Source organism: Arachis hypogaea, chromosome 16 (assembly GCF_003086295.3).
Source record: "Arachis hypogaea cultivar Tifrunner chromosome 16, arahy.Tifrunner.gnm2.J5K5, whole genome shotgun sequence".
Classification (NCBI taxonomy): domain Eukaryota; kingdom Viridiplantae; phylum Streptophyta; class Magnoliopsida; order Fabales; family Fabaceae; genus Arachis; species Arachis hypogaea.
The window spans coordinates 10,918,332-10,936,519 of record NC_092051.1 but is presented as its reverse complement, the minus strand read 5'-3'; the positions used below and the strand labels follow the sequence as shown (position 1 = coordinate 10,936,519).

The window sequence follows — 18,188 nt, the reverse complement described above, 5'->3', positions numbered from 1 at the left end:
GATCTCTGTCATCGGATCGCACTTGTAAAGACTGATTAGTGGCGATGACGGAGGTGGGGGTGATGGGGTTGGCAGTGTCTAACGATGTTAGTAGTGGATTTTCACTATTAGGTCCAGTGTCTATTGCATTTTTAGGATCTCAGTCACCGAATCACGCTTGAAAAGACTGATAGGTGGCGATGACGGAGGTGGGGGTGATGGACTTGGCGGTGTTGGCAGTGTCTGGCGATGGTAGTGGTGGATTTCCACTATTAGCTCCAGTGTCTATAGCAGTTTCCGGTTTACCGTCACCAGATTGCACTTGAAAGGACTGATTGGTGCGATGACGGAGGAGGGGGTGATGGGGTTGGCGGTGTTGGCGGTGTCTGCCGATGTTAGAGGTGGATTTCCAATATTAGCTCCAGTGTCTACAGCAATTTTAGGATCTTTGTCACCAGATTGCACAAGTAAGGACTGATCAGTGGCGATGACGAGGTGGGGGTGATGGGATTGGCGGTTTCTGGCGATGATAGTGGTGGATTTTCACTATTAGCTCCAGTGTCTGCACCAGTTTCAAGATCTCTGACACCGGATCGCACTTGTAAGGACTGATCGGTGGCGATGACGGAGGTGCGGGTGATGGGGTTGGCGGTGTTGGCGGTGTCTAGCAATGATAGCGGTGGATCTCCACTATTAGCTTCAGTATCTATAGCGGTTTCAGGATCTCTGTCATTGGATCGCACTGGTAAGGACTGATCGGCCAGATCGGGGGCGATGACGGAGTTGGGGATGATGGGGTTGGCGGTGTTGGCGGTGTCTAGCGATGATAGTAGTGGATTTTCACTATTAGACCCAATGTCTACTGCAGTTTCAGGATCTCTGTCACCAGATCGCACTGGTAAGGACTGATCGGTGGTGATGACGAAGGTGGGGGTGATGGGGTTGGCGGTCTTGGTAGTGTCTGGCGATGATAGTGGTGAATTTCCACTATTAGCTCCAGTGTATACAACAGTTTCAGGATTTCTGTCCCCATATCACACTTGTAAGGACTAATCGGTGGCGATGACAGAGGTGGGGGCGATGGGGTTTGCGGTGTTGGCGGTGTCTGGCGATAATAGTGGTGGATTTCCACTATTAGCTCCGGTGTCTGCAGCAGTTTCAGGATCTTTGTCATCGGATCGCACTTGTAAGGAATGATCGGTGGCGATGACGGAGGTAGGGGTGATGGGGTTGGAAGTGTTGACGGTGTCTGGCGATGTTAGTAGTGGATTTTCACTATTTACTCTAGTATTTATAGCAGTTCAAGATCTCTGTCACCGGATCGCACTTGTAAGAACTAATCGATGGCGATGACGGAGGTGAGAGTGATGGGGTTGGCGGTGTTGGCGGTGTCTGGCGATGAAAGTGGTAGATTTCCACTATTAACTCCAGTGTCCATAGCAGTTTCAGGATCTCTGTCATTGGATCGCACTTGTAAGGGCTGATCGGTGGCGATGACGGAGGTGCTGATGATGGGGTTGGCGGTGTTGGCGGTGTCTGGCAATGATAGCGGTGGATCTCCACTATTAGCTTCAGTATCTATAGCGATTTCAGGATGTCTGTCATTGGATCGCACTGGTAAGGATTGATCGGTTGAGATGATGGAGGTGGGGATAATGGGGTTGGCGGTGTTGGCGGTGTCTAGCGATGATAGTAGTGGATTTTCACTATTAGCCCCAATGTCTTCTACAGTTTCAGGATCTCTGTCATCGGATCGCACTGGTAAGGACTGATCGGTGGCGATGACGAAGGTGGGGGTGATGGGGTTGGTGGTGTTGGCAGTGTCTGGCGATGATAGTGGTGAATTTCCACTATTAGCTCCAGTGTATACAACAGTTTCAGGATCTCTGTCCCCAGATCACACTTGTAAGGACTAATCGGTGGCGATGACTGAGGTGGGGGCGATGGATTTTGTGGCGTTGGCGGTGTCTGGCGATGATAGTGGTGGATTTCCACTATTAGCTCCAGTGTCTGCAGCAGTTTCTGGATCTTTGTCACCGGATCGCACTTGTAGGGACTGATCGGTGGCAATGATGGAGGTGCGGGTGATGGGGTTGGCAGTGTTGGCGGTGTCTGGCAATGATAGCAGTGGATCTCCACTATTAGCTTCAATGTCTATAGCGGTTTCAGGATCTCTGTCATTGGATCGCACTTGTAAGGACTGATCGGTGGCAATGACGGAGGTAGGGGTGATGGGGTTGGAAGTGTTGGCGGTGTCTGGCGATGTTTGTGGTGGATTTTCACTATTTGCTCTCGTGTTTATAGCAGTTTCAAGATCTCTGTCACCGGATCGCACTTGTAAGAACTAATCGATAGCGATGACGAAGGTGAGGGTGATGGGGTTGGCGGTGTTGGCGGTGTCTGGCGATGATAGTGGTGGATTTCCACTATTAACTCCAGTGTCCATAGCAGTTTCAGGATCTCTGTCATCGGATCGCACTTGTAAGGAATAATCGGTGGCGATGACGGAGGTGAGGGTGATGGGGTTGGCGGTGTTGGTCGTGTCTGGCGATGATAGAGGTAGATTTCCACTCTTAGCTCTAGTGTCTACAACAGTGTCAGAATCTCTGTCACCGGATCACACATGTAACGACTGATCGGTGGCGATGACGGAGGTGGGGATGATGGGGTTGGCGGTGTTGGCAGTGTCTGGCAATGGTAAGTAGTGGATTTCCACTATTAACTCCAGTGTCTACAGCAGTTTCAGGATCTCTGTCACCGGATCGCACTTGTAAGGACTAATCGGTGGCGATGACTGATAAACCCCATTTTTAGGGTTTATCCTGTGCTTAATCTAGTGGATTTTATCCATTATTCTCACACTTATTCATACAATTCGCATGTTTTACGTTTTTCTTCCTGATTTTGTGCTATGATTGAAAACATGCTTCTTTGGTCTTATATTTGCTAATATTAATCCTCTCTTATTACCATTCGATGTCGTGATATGTGCGTTACGTGATTTCAGGGATTATAGGGCAGGAATGGCTTAGAAGATGGAAAGGAAGCATGCAAAAGTGGAAGGAATACAAGAAGTTGAAGGAATTGCTAAACTGTCCAGCCTGACCTCTTCGCACTCAAACATTCATAACTTGAGCTACAGAGGTCCAAATGAGACGGTTTTAGTTGCGTTGGAAAGCTAACATCTGGGGCTTCGAAATGATATATAATTTGTCATAGTTTCTCTGAAGAAAAGTGACGCGCATGCGTGGTTTCACGCGCACGCATGGATCTGCGCAAATCAGCGACCTTTACGTGGCAGAATTCGCCCCCAGTGATTTCTTGGCTGTTTCTGACCCAGTTTTCGGCCCAGAAAATACAGATTAGAGGCTATAAAGTGGGGGAATCCATTCATTCATAGATACAATATTCATAATTCACAATTTTAGGTTTTAGATGTAGTTTTTTAGAGAGAGAGGCTCTCTCCTCTCTCTTAGGTTTCAGGAATTAGGATTTCTCTTAGTTTTAGGATTGTTTCTTCTCAATTCCAGGTTCAATGTTCCTTTAATTTATGTTCTCTTCTATTTTTATTTATTCTATTGCTTTAGTTGTTTATTTTCCCAATTTAGTTTATGAATTCTTATGTTTAATTTAATTTTCTATTTAATACAATTTGAGGTATTTCAGATTTATGATTGCTTTCTTTTATTTATGATATAAATAATTTGGATTTTTCCCTTTTTGGCTTTGGTTGAGTAATCGGTGACACTTGAGTTATCAAACTCAGCTGTTGATTGAAAATTGGAAGTTGCTGATTGATTTGGATCCCTCTAAAGCTAGTCTTTCCATAAGAGTTGACTAGGACTTGAGGAATCAAATTGATTAGTCCACTTGACTTTCCTTTATTTAGTAAGGGTTAACTAAGTGGGAGCAATAACAATTCTCATCACACCTGATAAGGATAACTAGGATGGGATTTCCAGTTCTCATACCTTGCCAAGAGTTTTTCTAGTTATTAATTTAATTTCCTGCCAATTTATTTTCCTGTTCCCTATTTCAAAAACCCAAAAATATACCCTTTTCCATAACCAATAATAAATCATACTTCCCTACAATTCCTTGAGAGACGACCCGAGGTTTAAATACTTCGGTTATAAATTTTATTGGATTTTGTTACTTGTGACAACCAAAGTTTTTGTACGAAAGAATTCTTTGTTGGTTTAGAAGCTATACTTACAACGTGATTATTCTTATAAAATTCTTTACTAGCAAGAATCTAATTCTTTACTAGCTATACTTATAAAGTTTTTATTCTTAATCTTATTTTATTTTATTTTTACTAGTGTTCATTCATAATTTCTGCATATTCACCTGCATTCTGCATTTGCATCTGCATACACATAAAAAAAAAGTGGCAGAGAGTTGCGTGGGAGCAATGCAAAAAGTGTGCCAATCGCACAAGCATCACCACGCGCACGTGTCCCTCACGCGTGCGCGTAAATGACGTGCACGCGTGACCTAGGAAAATCGGCGTAAAGAGGTGTCAGGGCGAAAGTTGTATTGGCCTGGTGCGGGCACTGTGCCCAAGGCACAAATTCACCCATGCGTATGCATCCCTGACGCGTGCGCGCCATTTTCAAATTTTGACCACTCACGCGTATGTGTCAATGACGCGCACGCGTCACATGTTATTTTGGCACACACCCCAAGACAAACAGAGAGTTGTGCGCGTGCAAGGATGCCTTCGCGCGAGTAGCACAAATACGGTTACGCGTACACGTGACCGATGCCCACACGTCACCTTCCAATTTTTGCGACCCACGCGTACGCATGGAGTACGCGTGCGCGTCACTAGCGCAACACCACCAGATCCCTATGCCACCACTTTTCTTATCTTTTCTTTTCTAATCCTTATTTCTTTCTTCTTTCTTTCTCTTCTTTCCTCTTTATTATCCATTCTTTCTCTCCTTTTCTTCTCTCTTTTCTCCTTCTTTCTTTCTCCTTTCTTTCTTTCTTTTTTTTCTTCATCTCTTTAACTTCTCATCTTTCTTCACTTTCATTCTATTTTTACTTAATTTATTTGCATACTTTCATTCATTGCATTTTAATTTTTTGCATATTTTTATTTTCTTTTCTAAGTTTATTATTTTTTTCTTTTGGTGTTAAATGTCCTTATTCAACTGTTACATCTTTTCTCGCATTACTCTGGTGCTTCATGACTTGTTCTGTTCTGATTGGGTGATTTTATTTCAGTCAATGCTAATCTTTTATGATACTTGTATTCCTTTTGCATTGACATGAGTTTATATTGTCTTTCATTACCCACACTCCTCCCCTTTGTTGAAAATTTTGCACCACTGGTATGCCATTTGCTTCTATTGTTTTCTCACTTGCATGTTGTAGCTACCATGTAATTGGGACCCTTATTATTTGGCATTAACACCCATATTTTATTTGTTTTCTATCTTTGTTTCTGGGTTACTTTTCTTCTTTTCCTCTTCTTTCAGGATGGCCACCGGAAAAGGAAAGGAAAAGAACTTCTATATGGGGCGACAGACAAGTCCACCTGCGCAATCTTTGGAGAAAAGCATCAGTTGAAGCAACCTGTCCACTTGCACATCTTAGCATGCACCGAGGACGGTGAAATCTTTAAGTGTGGGGAGGTCGATACTGATCTCCATGGGTTAGTTATTTTCTTCTCAACACCAATATATTACTTTATTTGTTAGTTCATTGTTGCATTTGCATGTTTAATTGCATGTTTGTTTGATTTTATGCATTTAGTTACTACTTGGTTAAAGTAATAATTTTCTTTTTAAGACTCTATTTTATAATATTTCACTAATTTAAATTAAAATTTTTTTTGTGTTAAAACCTGTTTGAAGATTGTAAATTGGAACATGAATTATAGCTAAAGAACACACAACCTGTGAGATTTGAGCTTAATTACATGGTTACATTATTTAACCATAATATTTTATTCTTGTGTGTTTCCTTCTCTATAATTGCAGACTTTACTTTGTTCTATTCTATATGTCCACTATTTAGTGTATTTACATGCTTGCATATGATTGAGGCCATTACTTATTTTTGCTCACTTATCCCAAATAGCCTACCCTTTTATGTCACCCTTGTTAGCCACCTTGAGCCTTTTTATTCCCATTTGTTCTATATTTTACCATATCACTAGCCTTAAGCAGAAAAATAAATTAAATACCCCAATTGAATCTTTGGTTAGCTTAAGATAGTGTGTTAACTAAGTGTGGGGAAACTGTGGGTACTTGGGTTAATGAAAGTGTACAGTGTTTAAATGATAAAATATTAGGAATTTGGGTACCTACTCATGTGAAACCAGAAAAATCAAATATCCATGTGCATTGATATGTTATGGTTTACTTATATATATATATATATATATAATAAAAAATATAAAAAATAAAATAAAATAAAAATAAAAATATATAGTTCCAGCATAAATGAATAAATAAGTAATTAAATAAGGGGACAAAATTATCCCAATGTTAAGTTAATGAAAAAATCAATGCATATGTGATAAAATTAAAGAAAAGTTGATACATGAGTATGATATGCAAAAATGGGAATTTTGGGTAGTTAGGCATGATTTTAGAAGTACATAGAGTGTGTGTATAGGTGAAGAGCTTAGGTTAATTAAAAATTCATATTATAGCTCACTTGGCCATACATATATCCTCACCCTTACCTTAGCCCCATTACAACCCTGAAAATACCTCATGATGTTTGCATTGGTACATTAAATTTGTGTTGATTGGTTATATGAAGAACAAAGTTTAGAAAGCATGACTAGAGAAGAATAGAGTGAATTAACCCTAGACACTTGAGAGATTAGAGTGCATATACACTACCAGTGAGGGTTCAATGCTTGATTATATGTTCCCTACTTTCATGAGCTGTCTTCTTACAAGTTTACTTGTCTTTTATTGTATGATTTGAATTAGTGGAATCTGATTTATGTTTGTCTTGAAAAATTTGTTTACTTTTAACCAAGTAGGTAGAAACATTTTGCATGTAGTTGCATTCACATAGATAGGTTGCATTTCATACTCTCTACCATTCCTCTTCACTCTTTTAGTTCTCTTGAGCTTAGCATGAGGACATGCTAATGTTTAAGTGTGGGGAGGTTGATAAACCCCATTTTTAGGGTTTATCATGTGCTTAATCTAGTAGATTTTATCCATTGTTCTCACACTTATTCATACAATTCGCATGTTTTACGTTTTCCTTCCTGATTTTGTGCTATGATTGAAAACATGCTTCTTTGGCCTTATATTTGCTAATATTAATCCTCTCTTATTACCATTCGATGCCGTGATATGTGCGTTAAGTGATTTCAGGGATTACAAGACAGGAATGGCTTAGAGGATGGAAAGAAAGCATGCAAAAGTGGAAGGAATACAAGAAGTTGAAGGAATTGCTAAGCTGTCCAGCCTGACCTCTTCGCACTCAAACGGTCATAACTTGAGCTACAGAGATCTAAATGAGGCGGTTTTAGTTGTGTTGGAAAGCTAACATGCGGGACTTCGAAATGATATATAATTTGTCATAGTTGCTCTGAAGAAAAGTGACGCGCACGCGTGGATCTGCATAAATCAGCGACCTGTACGTGGCAGAATTCGCCCTTAGTGATTTCTGGGCTGTTTCTGATCCATTTTTCAGCCCAGAAAACACAGATTAGAGGCTATAAAGTGGGAGAATCCATTTATTCATAGATACAACATTCATAATTCATAATTTTAGGTTTTAGATGTAGTTTTCTAGAGAGAGAGGCTCTCTCCTCTCTCTTAGGTTTTAGGAATTATGATTACTCTTAGTTTTAGGATTATTTCTTCTCAATTCCAGGTTCAATATTCCTTTAATTTATGTTCTCTTCTACTTTTATTTATTCTATTGCTTTAGTTGTTTATTTTCCCAATTTGGTTTATGAATTTCTATGTTTAATTTGATTTTCTATTTAATACAATTTGAGGTATTTCAGATTTATGATTGCTTTCTTTTATTTATGATATAAATAATTTAGATTTTTCCCCTTTTGGCTTTGGTTGAGTAATCGGTGACACTTGAGTTATCAAACTCAGCTGTTGATTGAAAATTGGAAGTTGCTGATTGATTTGGATCCCTCTAAAGCTAGTCTTTCCATAGGAGTTGACTAGGACTTGAGGAATCAAATTGATTAGTGCACTTGACTTTCCTTTATTTAGTAAGGGTTAACTAAGTGGGAGCAATAACAATTCTCATCACACCTGATAAGGATAACTAGGATGGGATTTCCAGTTCTCATACCTTACCAAGAGTTTTTCTAGTTATTAATTTAATTTCCTGCCAATTTATTTTCCTGTTCCCTATTTCAAAAACCCAAAAATATACCCTTTTCCATAACCAATAATAAATCATACTTCCCTGCAATTCCTTGAAAGACGACCTGAGGTTTAAATACTTCGGTTATAAATTTTATTGGGTTTTGTTACTTGTGACAACCAAAGTTTTTGTACGAAATGATTCTTTGTTGGTTTAGAAACTATACTTACAACGTGATTATTCTTATAAAATTCTTTACTAGCAAGAATCTAATCGTCAATAACGGAGGTGTGGGTGATGGGGTTGGCTGTGTTGGCGATGATAGCGGTGGATTTCCATTATTAGCTATAGTGTCTATAGCTGTTTCAGGAACTCTGTCACCGGATCGCACTTTAAGGATTGATCGGAGGCAATGATGGAGGTAGGGGTGATGGGGTTGGCGTTGTTTGGCGATGGTAGTGGTGGATTTCCACTATTAGCTCTAGTGACTACAGTAGTTTCAGGATCTCCGTCACAGGATAGCACTTGTAAGGACTGATCGGTGGCGATGACAGAGGTGGGGGTGATAGGGTTGGCAGTGTTGGCGGTGTTTGGCGATGGTAGTGGTGGATTTTTACTATTAATTCCAGTATCTATCGCAGTTTTAGGATCTCTGTCACCAGATCGCACTGGTAAGGACTAATCGATGGTGATGACGGAGGTGGGGGGTGATGGGGTTGTCGGTGTTGGCGATGATAGTGGTGGATTTCCACTATTAGCTCCAGTGTATAGAGTAGTTTCGGGATCTCTGTCACCGGATTGCTCTTGTAAGGACTGATCAATGGCGATGACGGATACGAGGCAGATTAGGTTATCGTGTTGGCGGTGTCTGGCATTGATAGTGGTGGATTTTCACTATTAGCTCCAGTATCTACAGCAATTTTTGGATCTCTGTCACCGGATCGCACTTGTATGGACTAATCGGTGGCGATGACGGAGGTGAGGGAGATGGGGTTGGCGGTGTTGGCAGTGTCTAGCGATGATACTGGTGGATTTCCGCTGTTAGCTCCAGTGTCTATAGCAGTTTCACGATCTCTGTCACCGGATCGCACTTGAAAGGACTGATAGGTGGCGATGACGGAGGTGGGGGTGATGGGGATGACGGTGTTGGCGGTGTCTTGTGATGGTAGTGATGGCTTTCCACTATTAGCTCCAGTGTCTGCAGCAGTTTTAGGATCTCAGTCACCGGATCGCACTTGTAAGGACTGATCGGTGGCGATAATGAAGGTGGGGCTGATGGGGTTGGCGGTGTCAGGTGATGGTAGTGGTGGATTTCCATTTTAGCTCTATTGTCTACAGCATTTTCAGGATCTCTGTCAGTGGATCGCAGTTGTTAGGACCGATCGGGGGTGATGACGGAGATGGGGGTGATGGGGTTGGCGGTGTCTGTCGATGATAGTGGTGGATTTCCACAATTAGCTACAGTGTCTACAGCAGTTTCAGTATCTGTGTCACCGATCGCACTGGTAAGGACTGATCAGGGGCGACGACGGAGGTGGGGTTGTTGGGGTTGGCGGTGTTGGCGGTGTTTGGCGATGATAGTGGTCGATTTCCAATATTAGCTCCGATGTATACAGCAGTTTCAGGATCTCTGTCACCGAATCGCACTTGTAAGGACTGATCGGTGGCGATGACGGAGGTGGGGATGTTGGGGTTGGCGGTGTTGGCGGTGTCTAGCGATGATAGTGGTGGATTTCCACTATTAGCTCCAGTGTTTACAGCTGTTTTAGGATCTCTGTCACCGGATTGCACTTCTAAGGACTGATCGGTGGTGATGACGTAGGTGGGGGTGATGGGGTTGGCGGTGTCTGGCGATGGTACTGGTGGATTTCCACCATTAGCTCTGGTGTCTACAACAATTTTAGGATCTCTGTCACCGGATCGTATATGTAAGGACTGATCGGTGACGATGACGGAGGTTGGGGTTATTAGGTTGGCGGTGTCTGGCGATGGTAGTGGTGGATTTCCACTATTAGCTCCAGTGTCTACAGCAATTTCAGGATCTCTGTCACTATATCACACTTGTAAGGACTGATCGGTGGCGATGACGAAGGTGGGGGTGATGGGGTTGGCGGTGTTGGCGGTGTCAGGCGATGGTAGTGGTGGATTTCCACAACTACCTCCAGTGTCTATAGCAATTTGAGGATCTCTGTCACCGGATCGCACTTGTAAGGACTGATCGGGCGCAATGACGGAGGTAGGGGTGATGGGGTTGGCGGTGTCTGGCGATGGTAGTGGTGGATTTTCACCATTAGCTCTGGTGTCTACAACAGTTTCAGGATCTCTGTCACCCGATCGTATATGTAAGGACTGATCGGTGATGATGACGGAGGTGGGGGTTATTAGGTTGGCGGTGTCTGGAGATGGTAGTGTTGGATTTCCACTTTTAGCTCTGGTGTCTACAACAGTTTCAGAATCTCTGTCACCGGATCGCACATGTAAGGACTGATTGGTGGCGATGACGGAGGTGGGGGTGATAGGGTTGGCGGTGTTGGCTTTGTCTGGCGATGATAGTGGTGGATTTCCATTATTTGCTCCAGTGTCTATAGCAGTTTGAGGATCTCTGTCACCGGATCGCACTTGTAAGGACTGGTCGGGCGCGATGACGGAGGTGGTAGTGATGGGGTTGGGGGTGTCTGGCGATGATAGTGGTGGATTTTCACTATTAGTTCCAGTGTCTACAGCAGTTTCAGGGTCTCTGTCACCAAATCGCACTTGTAAGTACTGATCGGTGGCGATGACGGAGGTGAGGGTGATGGGGGTGGCGGTGTTGGCGGTGGATTTCCACTATTAGCTCCAATGTCTACAGCAGTTTCAAGATCTCTGTCACCGGATCGCACTTGTAAGAACTGATTGGTGGCGATGACGGAGGTGGAGATGATGGGGTTGGCGATGTTGGCGTTGTCTGGTGATGGGGGTGGACGTGGCGGCGGGTGTGGGGGTGGCAAAGGTGGGGGATGGTGGCGATGTCGGCCGCATTGGCGGGGGTGGCACCGGCGGCGGTGGGGTGGTGGTGGTGCGGCGGCGGCATTGATAGCGGTGGCGGTGATGGGCGGTGGTGGTGGAGGTGGGACTGGTTGGTGGTGGGGATTCAGCCTCTACAACATAGTCACGGGATACCAAAAATAATTAGTGAAAAAAAAATTATTGGATCGACGATGTTAAAGGTTCAATTCTAAAATAAAGTGGAAAACAATTATTGAAGATGGTTATATGCCTTGTTTTTTTGTTGAATTTAAAAGTATGAAGAGATGAGAGTTGATTTCATTACTAGTTTTATTATTGTATATATTGTTGGTTTCATTTTTATGATATTATAATTTGCTCTAAATTAAAAAAAATATTTTGGTCAGAAGAATAAAATTGTAAATTTCTAAAATATACTCAGTACTCCTTTAAAATTATATTTTACACTAAATTTTACAAAAAAAACTTTTGTCAAAGCATAAAAATTATAAATTTTTAAATATACATATTATATATTCCGTAAAATTATACTTTGTGCCAAATTCCATGAAAATTCCACAAAAAAAATAATTTTTCATTAATGTAAAACATTATAAATTTTAAAAATATATTAATTATTTTCGAGGGGCATATGTCGTCGACTTATCCGCGAAGAGGGTGGTACTCAGCAGACAAAAAATGTAACACCTAACATAGAACTTAACAGACTCCCATGTGTCTGAAGGCTGTGTGTCTCGAATACGGCAAACCCATTAAAGCTTTACGTACCTTTTGGAGGAACTGCTCATGACAGTTTCGCTGCTGAATATCGCGAGGCTCTGGGTGACCAAGAAGTCGTGACTATTATCGGTCACAATCGTTGCATCGATCGGTTGGCCGGATATGTATAACATGTCCTCCCATGTCATTGTAACCTCACCCACTGGCATTACAAATGTATGTGTCTCTGGCCGCCACCTTTTCACAAGGGCAGATAGTATTGTGGAATGCCCTCTGATCACTCCAACTCTCGAGAGCTGTAGAATCCAGTGGTTCGTAAGGCTTGGTTAATCTCCGAATTCTGCAATACTATCTTCTCTCGAGAGTTAGAGTGATTGGAAGGCATTTCGTGATACTATCTTCTCTTGTGAAAAGGTGACGGCCGAAGACACATACATTTGTAATGCCAGTGGATGAGGTTACAGTGACACTGAAGGATGTGTTATACATATCCGGCCAACCGATCGATGCAGAGGTTTGATGAGCGGATAATTTATACGCTTTTTGACATTATTTTTAGTATATTTTTAGTAGGATCTAGTTACTTTTAGGGATGTTTTCATTAGTTTTTATGTTAAATTCACATTTCTGGACTTTACTATGAGTTTGTGTGTTTTTCTGTGATTTCAGGTATTTTCTGGCTGAAATTGAGGGACTTGAGCAGAAATCAGATTCAGAGGTTGAAAAAGGACTGCTGATGCTGTTGGATTCTGACCTCCCTGCACTCAAAGTAGATTTTCTGGAGCTACAGAACTCGAAATGGCGCGCTTCCAATTGCGTTGGAAAGTAGACATCCAGGGCTTTCCAGCAATATATAATAGTCCATACTTTGGCCAAGAATTGATGACGTAAACTGGCGTTCAACGCCAGCCTTCTGCCCAAATCTGGCGTCCAGCGCCAGAAAAGGATCCAAAACCAGAGTTGAACGCCCAAACTGGCACAGAAACTGGCGTTCAACTCCACAAATGGCCTCTGCACGTGGAACACTTAAGCTCAGCCCAAACACACACCAAGTGGGCCCCGGAAGTGGATTTATGCATCAATTACTTACTCATGTAAACCCTAGTGACTAGTTTATTATAAATAGGACCTCTTACTATTGTATGAGACGTCTTTTTGACCATCTTTGGATTACCTTATGATCCTGTGATCACGTTTTGGGGGCTGGCCATCTCGGCCATGCCTGGACCTTCACTTATGTATTTTCAACGGTAGAGTTTCTACACTCCATAGATTAAGGTGTGGAGCTCTACTGTTCCTCAAAGATTAATGCAAAGTACTACTGTTTTCTATTCAATTCTTCTTATTTCTCTTCTAAGATATCCATTCGCACCCAAGAACGTGATGAAGGTGATGATTATGTGTGACGCTCATCATCCTTCTCCCTTATGAACACGTGCCTGACAAACACTTCTGTTCTACATGAATTAAGCTAGAATGAATATCTCTTAGATCTCCTAACCAGAATCTTCGTGGCGTAAGCTAGAATGATGGCGGCATTCAAGAGAATCCGGAAAGTCTAAACCTTGTCTGTGGTATTCCGAGTAGGATTCAATGATTGAATGACTGTGACGAGCTTCAAACTCGCGATTGCTGGGCGTTAGTGACAGACGCAAAAGGAGGGTGAATCCTATTCCAGCATGATCGAGAACCGACAGATGAATAGCCGTGCCGTGACAGGGTGCGTGAGCATATTATTCACTGAGAGGAGGGGATGTAGCCACTGACAACGGTGATGCCCTTGCATAAAGCCAGCCATAGAAAGGAGTAAGACTGATTGGATGAAGATAGCAGGAAAGCAGAGGTTCAGAGGAACGAAAGTATCTCCATTCGCTTATCTGAAATTCCTACCAATGATTTACATAAGTACCTCTATCCCTATCTTATTAATTATTATTCGAAAACACCATTATCCATTTATATCTGCCTGACTGAGATTTGCAAGGTGACCATAGCTTGCTTCATACCAACAATCTCCATGGGATTCGACCCTTACTCACGTAAGGTATTACTTGGACGACCCAGTGCACTTGCTGGTTAGTTGTATCGAAGTTGTGACAATTATGAATTAAGATCAGAGCACCAAGCTTTGGAGCCATTACCAGGATTTGTTCGAGCCTGGAGATCACAATTTCGTGCACCAAGTTTTTGGCGCCGTTGCCGGGGACTTAATTGTTCCTGTTTGGCGCCTAGAATCGTCTGAGATCCCAATCCCGGCAACAACACCAAGTTTTTGGCGCCGTTGCCGGGGATTGTTCGTGTTTGGACAACTGACGGTTCATCTTGTTGCTCAGATTAGGTAATTTTCTTTTTATTTTATTTTCAAAAATTTTTCAAAAAAATATTTCTAAGATTTTCTCATCTGTTTTCGAAAAAAAATAAAAATGTTTTCAAAAAAATTTTTATTCAAAATTTTTAAGAATGAATTCTAGTGTTTCATGAAGCATGTGAAGCCTGGCTGGCTGTAAAGCCATATCTAAATTCTTTTGGACTGAGGCTTCCAAACCATCAACATAGAGGCAAGTTACTTGGATAAGTAATGAGCAGTATATTCTCTTATGTTGCATGCTGAAGCTTGGCTGGCCATTGGCCATGTCTAGTGTTTTGGACTGGAGCTTTCATTGAAAGCTTGGCTGGCTAGTAAGCCATGTCTAATTCCTGGACTAAAGCTTTAGACTAACATGGCAAGATTCCTGGAATTCATATTAAAAATTTTGGAATCCTTATTTTTCTTTTTCAAAACTATTTTCGAAAAATATAAAATAAAAATCTAAAAAAAAAATTAAAAAATCATAAAAATAAAAAATATTTTGTGTTTCTTGTTTGAGTCTTGAGTCACATTATAAGTTTGGTGTCAATTGCATGTGCATCTTGCATTTTTCGAAAATTTCATGCATTCATAGTGTTCTTCATGATCTTCAAGTTGTTCTTGGTAAGTCTTCTTGTTTGATCTTGATGATTTTTTGTTTTGTGTCTTCTCATGTTTATCATATGCATTCTTGAATTCTTAGTGCGTAAGCATTAAAGAATTCTAAGTTTGGTGTCTTGCATGTTTTCTTTGCATAAAAATTTTTTCAAAATTGTGTCTATGATGTTCATCTTGACATTCATAGTGTTCTTGGTGTTCATCTTGACATTCATAGCATTCTTGCATGCATTCATTGTTTTGATCTAAAAATTTCATGCATTGCATAATTTTCATGTTTTTCATAAAAATTTCAAAAATCAAAAAAATATCTTTTCCTTTTTTCTCTCATCAAATTCGAAAATTTGAGTTGACTTTTTCAAAAATTTTTAAAATCAAGTTGTTTCTTATGAGTCAAATCAAATTTTCAATTTGAAAATCTTATCTTTTTCAAAATCTTCTTCAAAAATCAAATCTTTTTCAAAATTCTTAGTTATTTTAGAAAATTCCAAAAATATTTTTCAAAAATCTTTTTCTTATTTTTATACCAAATTTTCGAAAATAACATAAACAATTAATTTTTTTATTCAAAAATTTGAAGTTTGTTACTTGCTTGTTAAGAAAGATTCAAACTTTAAGTTCTAGAATCATATCTTGTGATTTCTTATGAATCAAGTCATTAATTGAGATTTTAAAAATCAAATCTTTTTCAAAACTAATTTCTATCATATCTTTTCAAAAATATCTTCTCATCTTATCTTTTTCAAATATCTTTTCAAAATATCTTTCCTAACCTCCTAACTACTTATCTTTTCAAAATTGGTTTTCAAAATTTGTTTCAACTAACTAACTAACTTTTTGTTTGTTTCTTAACTTTTTCAAAACCACCTAACTAATTCTCTCTCTCTAATTTTCGAAAATATCTTCCCTCTTTTTCAAAAATCTCTTTTTAATTAATTAATTATTTTTATTTTTTTATTTTTGATTTCAAAAATTTTCGAAAATTACTAACACTTTTCAAAAACCATTTTCGAAAATCACTAACTCTTTTTCAAAAATATTTTCGAAAATTCCCTCATTCTCTCTCTTCTTATTCTATTTATTTGTTCATCTACTAACATCTCTTCCTCACATCATCACCAAATTCGAACCCCCTCTTTTATCTGTGTTCGAATTTCTTCTTCTTTTCTTCTACTAACAATAAGGAACCTCTTTACTGTGACATAGAGGATTCTTCTTCTTTTCTTTTTCTCTCCTCTTTCTTATGAGCAGGGACAGAGAAAAAGGCATTCTTGTTGAAGCTGATCCAGAACCTGAAAGGACTCTGAAGAGAAAATTAAGAGAAGCTAAATTACAATAATCCAGAGACAACTTGATTGAAAATTTCGAACAAGTAAAGGAGATGGCAGCCGAACCCAACAACAATGCAAGGAGAATGCTTGGTGACTTTACTGCACCTAATTCCAATTTACATGGAAGAAGCATCTCCATTCCTGCCATTGGAGCAAACAACTTTGAGCTGAAACCTCAATTAGTTTCTCTGATGCAGCAGAACTGCAAGTTTCATGGACTTCCATCTGAAGATCCTTTTCAGTTCTTAACTGAATTCTTGCAGATATGTGATACTGTTAAGACTAATGGAGTAGATCCTGAAGTCTACAGGCTCATGCTTTTCCCTTTTGCTGTAAGAGACAGAGCTAGATTATGGTTGGATTCTCAACCTAAAGACAGCCTGAACTCTTGGGACAAGCTGGTCACGACTTTCTTAGCCAAGTACTTTCCTCCTCAAAAGCTGAGCAAGCTTAGAGCTGATGTTCAAACCTTCAGACAGAAAGAAGGTGAATCCCTCTATGAAGCTTGGGAAAGATACAAACAGTTGACCAAAAAGTGTCCTTCTGACATGCTTTCAGAATGGACCATCCTGGATATATTCTATGATGGTTTATCTGAGCTATCAAAGATGTCACTGGACACTTCTGCAGGTGGATCCATTCACCTAAAGAAAACGCCTGCAGAAGCTCAAGAACTCATTGACATGGTTGCTAATAACCAGTTCATGTACACTTCTGAAAGGAATCCTGTGAGCAATGGGACACCTATGAAGAAGGGAGTTCTTGAAGTTGATACTCTGAATGCCATATTGGCTCAGAATAAAATATTGACTCAGCAAGTCAATATGATTTCTCAGAGTCTGAATGGAATGCAAGCTGCATCCAACAGTACTCAAGAGGCTTCTCCTGAAGAAGAAGCTTATGATCCTGAGAACCCTGCAATAGCAGAGGTGAATTACTTAGGTGAACCTTATGGAAACACCTATAACTCAACATGGAGAAATCATCCAAATTTCTCATGGAAGGATCAAAAGCCCCAACAAGGCTTTAATAATGGTGGAAGAAACAGGTTTAGCAATAGCAAGCCTTTTCCATCATCCACTCAGCAACAGACAGAGAACTCTGAACAAAATGCTTCTAATTTAGCAAATCTAGTCTCTGATCTATCTAAGGCCACTGTAAGTTTCATGAATGAAACAAGGTCTTCCATTAGAAATCTGGAAGCACAAGTGGGCCAACTGAGTAAAAGGATCACTGAAATCCCTCCTAGTACTCTCCTAAGCAATACAGAAGAGAATCCAAAAGGAGAGTGCAAGGCCATTGACATAAGCGCCATGGCCGAACCTGTGAGGAGAGGAGAGGACGTGAATCCCAAGGAGGAAGACCTCCTGGGACGTCCAGTGGTCAATAAGGAGCTTCCCTCTGAGGAACCAAAGGACTCTGAGGCTCATCTAGAGACCATAGAGATCCCATTGAACCTCCTTATGCCCTTCATGAGCTCTGATGAATATTCCTCTTCTGAAGAGAACGAGGATGTTACTGAAGAGCAAACTGCCAAGTTTCTTGGTGCAATCATGAAGCTGAATGCCAAATTATTTGGCATTGATACTTGGGAAGTTGAACCTCCCTTGTTCATCAATGAACTAAGTGATCTGTATCAACTGACATTGCCTCAGAAGAGACAGGATCCTGGAAAGTTCATAATATCCTGTACCATAGGCACCATGATCTTTAAGGCTCTGTGTGACCTTGGTTCAGGAATAAACCTCATGCCCCTCTCTGTAATAGAGAAATTGGGAATCTATGGGGTGCAAGCTGCTAAAATCTCATTAGAGATGGCAGACAGCTCTAGAAAACAGGCTTATGGACAAGTAGAGGATGTGTTAGTAAAGGTT

At 40.7% G+C, this 18,188-nt stretch overlaps 1 non-coding gene across 1 annotated transcript; it reads right to left on the bottom strand.

Annotated features, from left to right (window-relative positions):
* Nucleotides 1-16,760: 16,760 nt before the first annotated feature.
* LOC112760865 (small nucleolar RNA R71) lies at nt 16,761-16,868 on the bottom strand. Its single transcript, XR_003181283.1, has one exon. It is a non-coding gene; the product is annotated as a small nucleolar RNA R71 (small nucleolar RNA).
* Nucleotides 16,869-18,188: the final 1,320 nt, after the last annotated feature.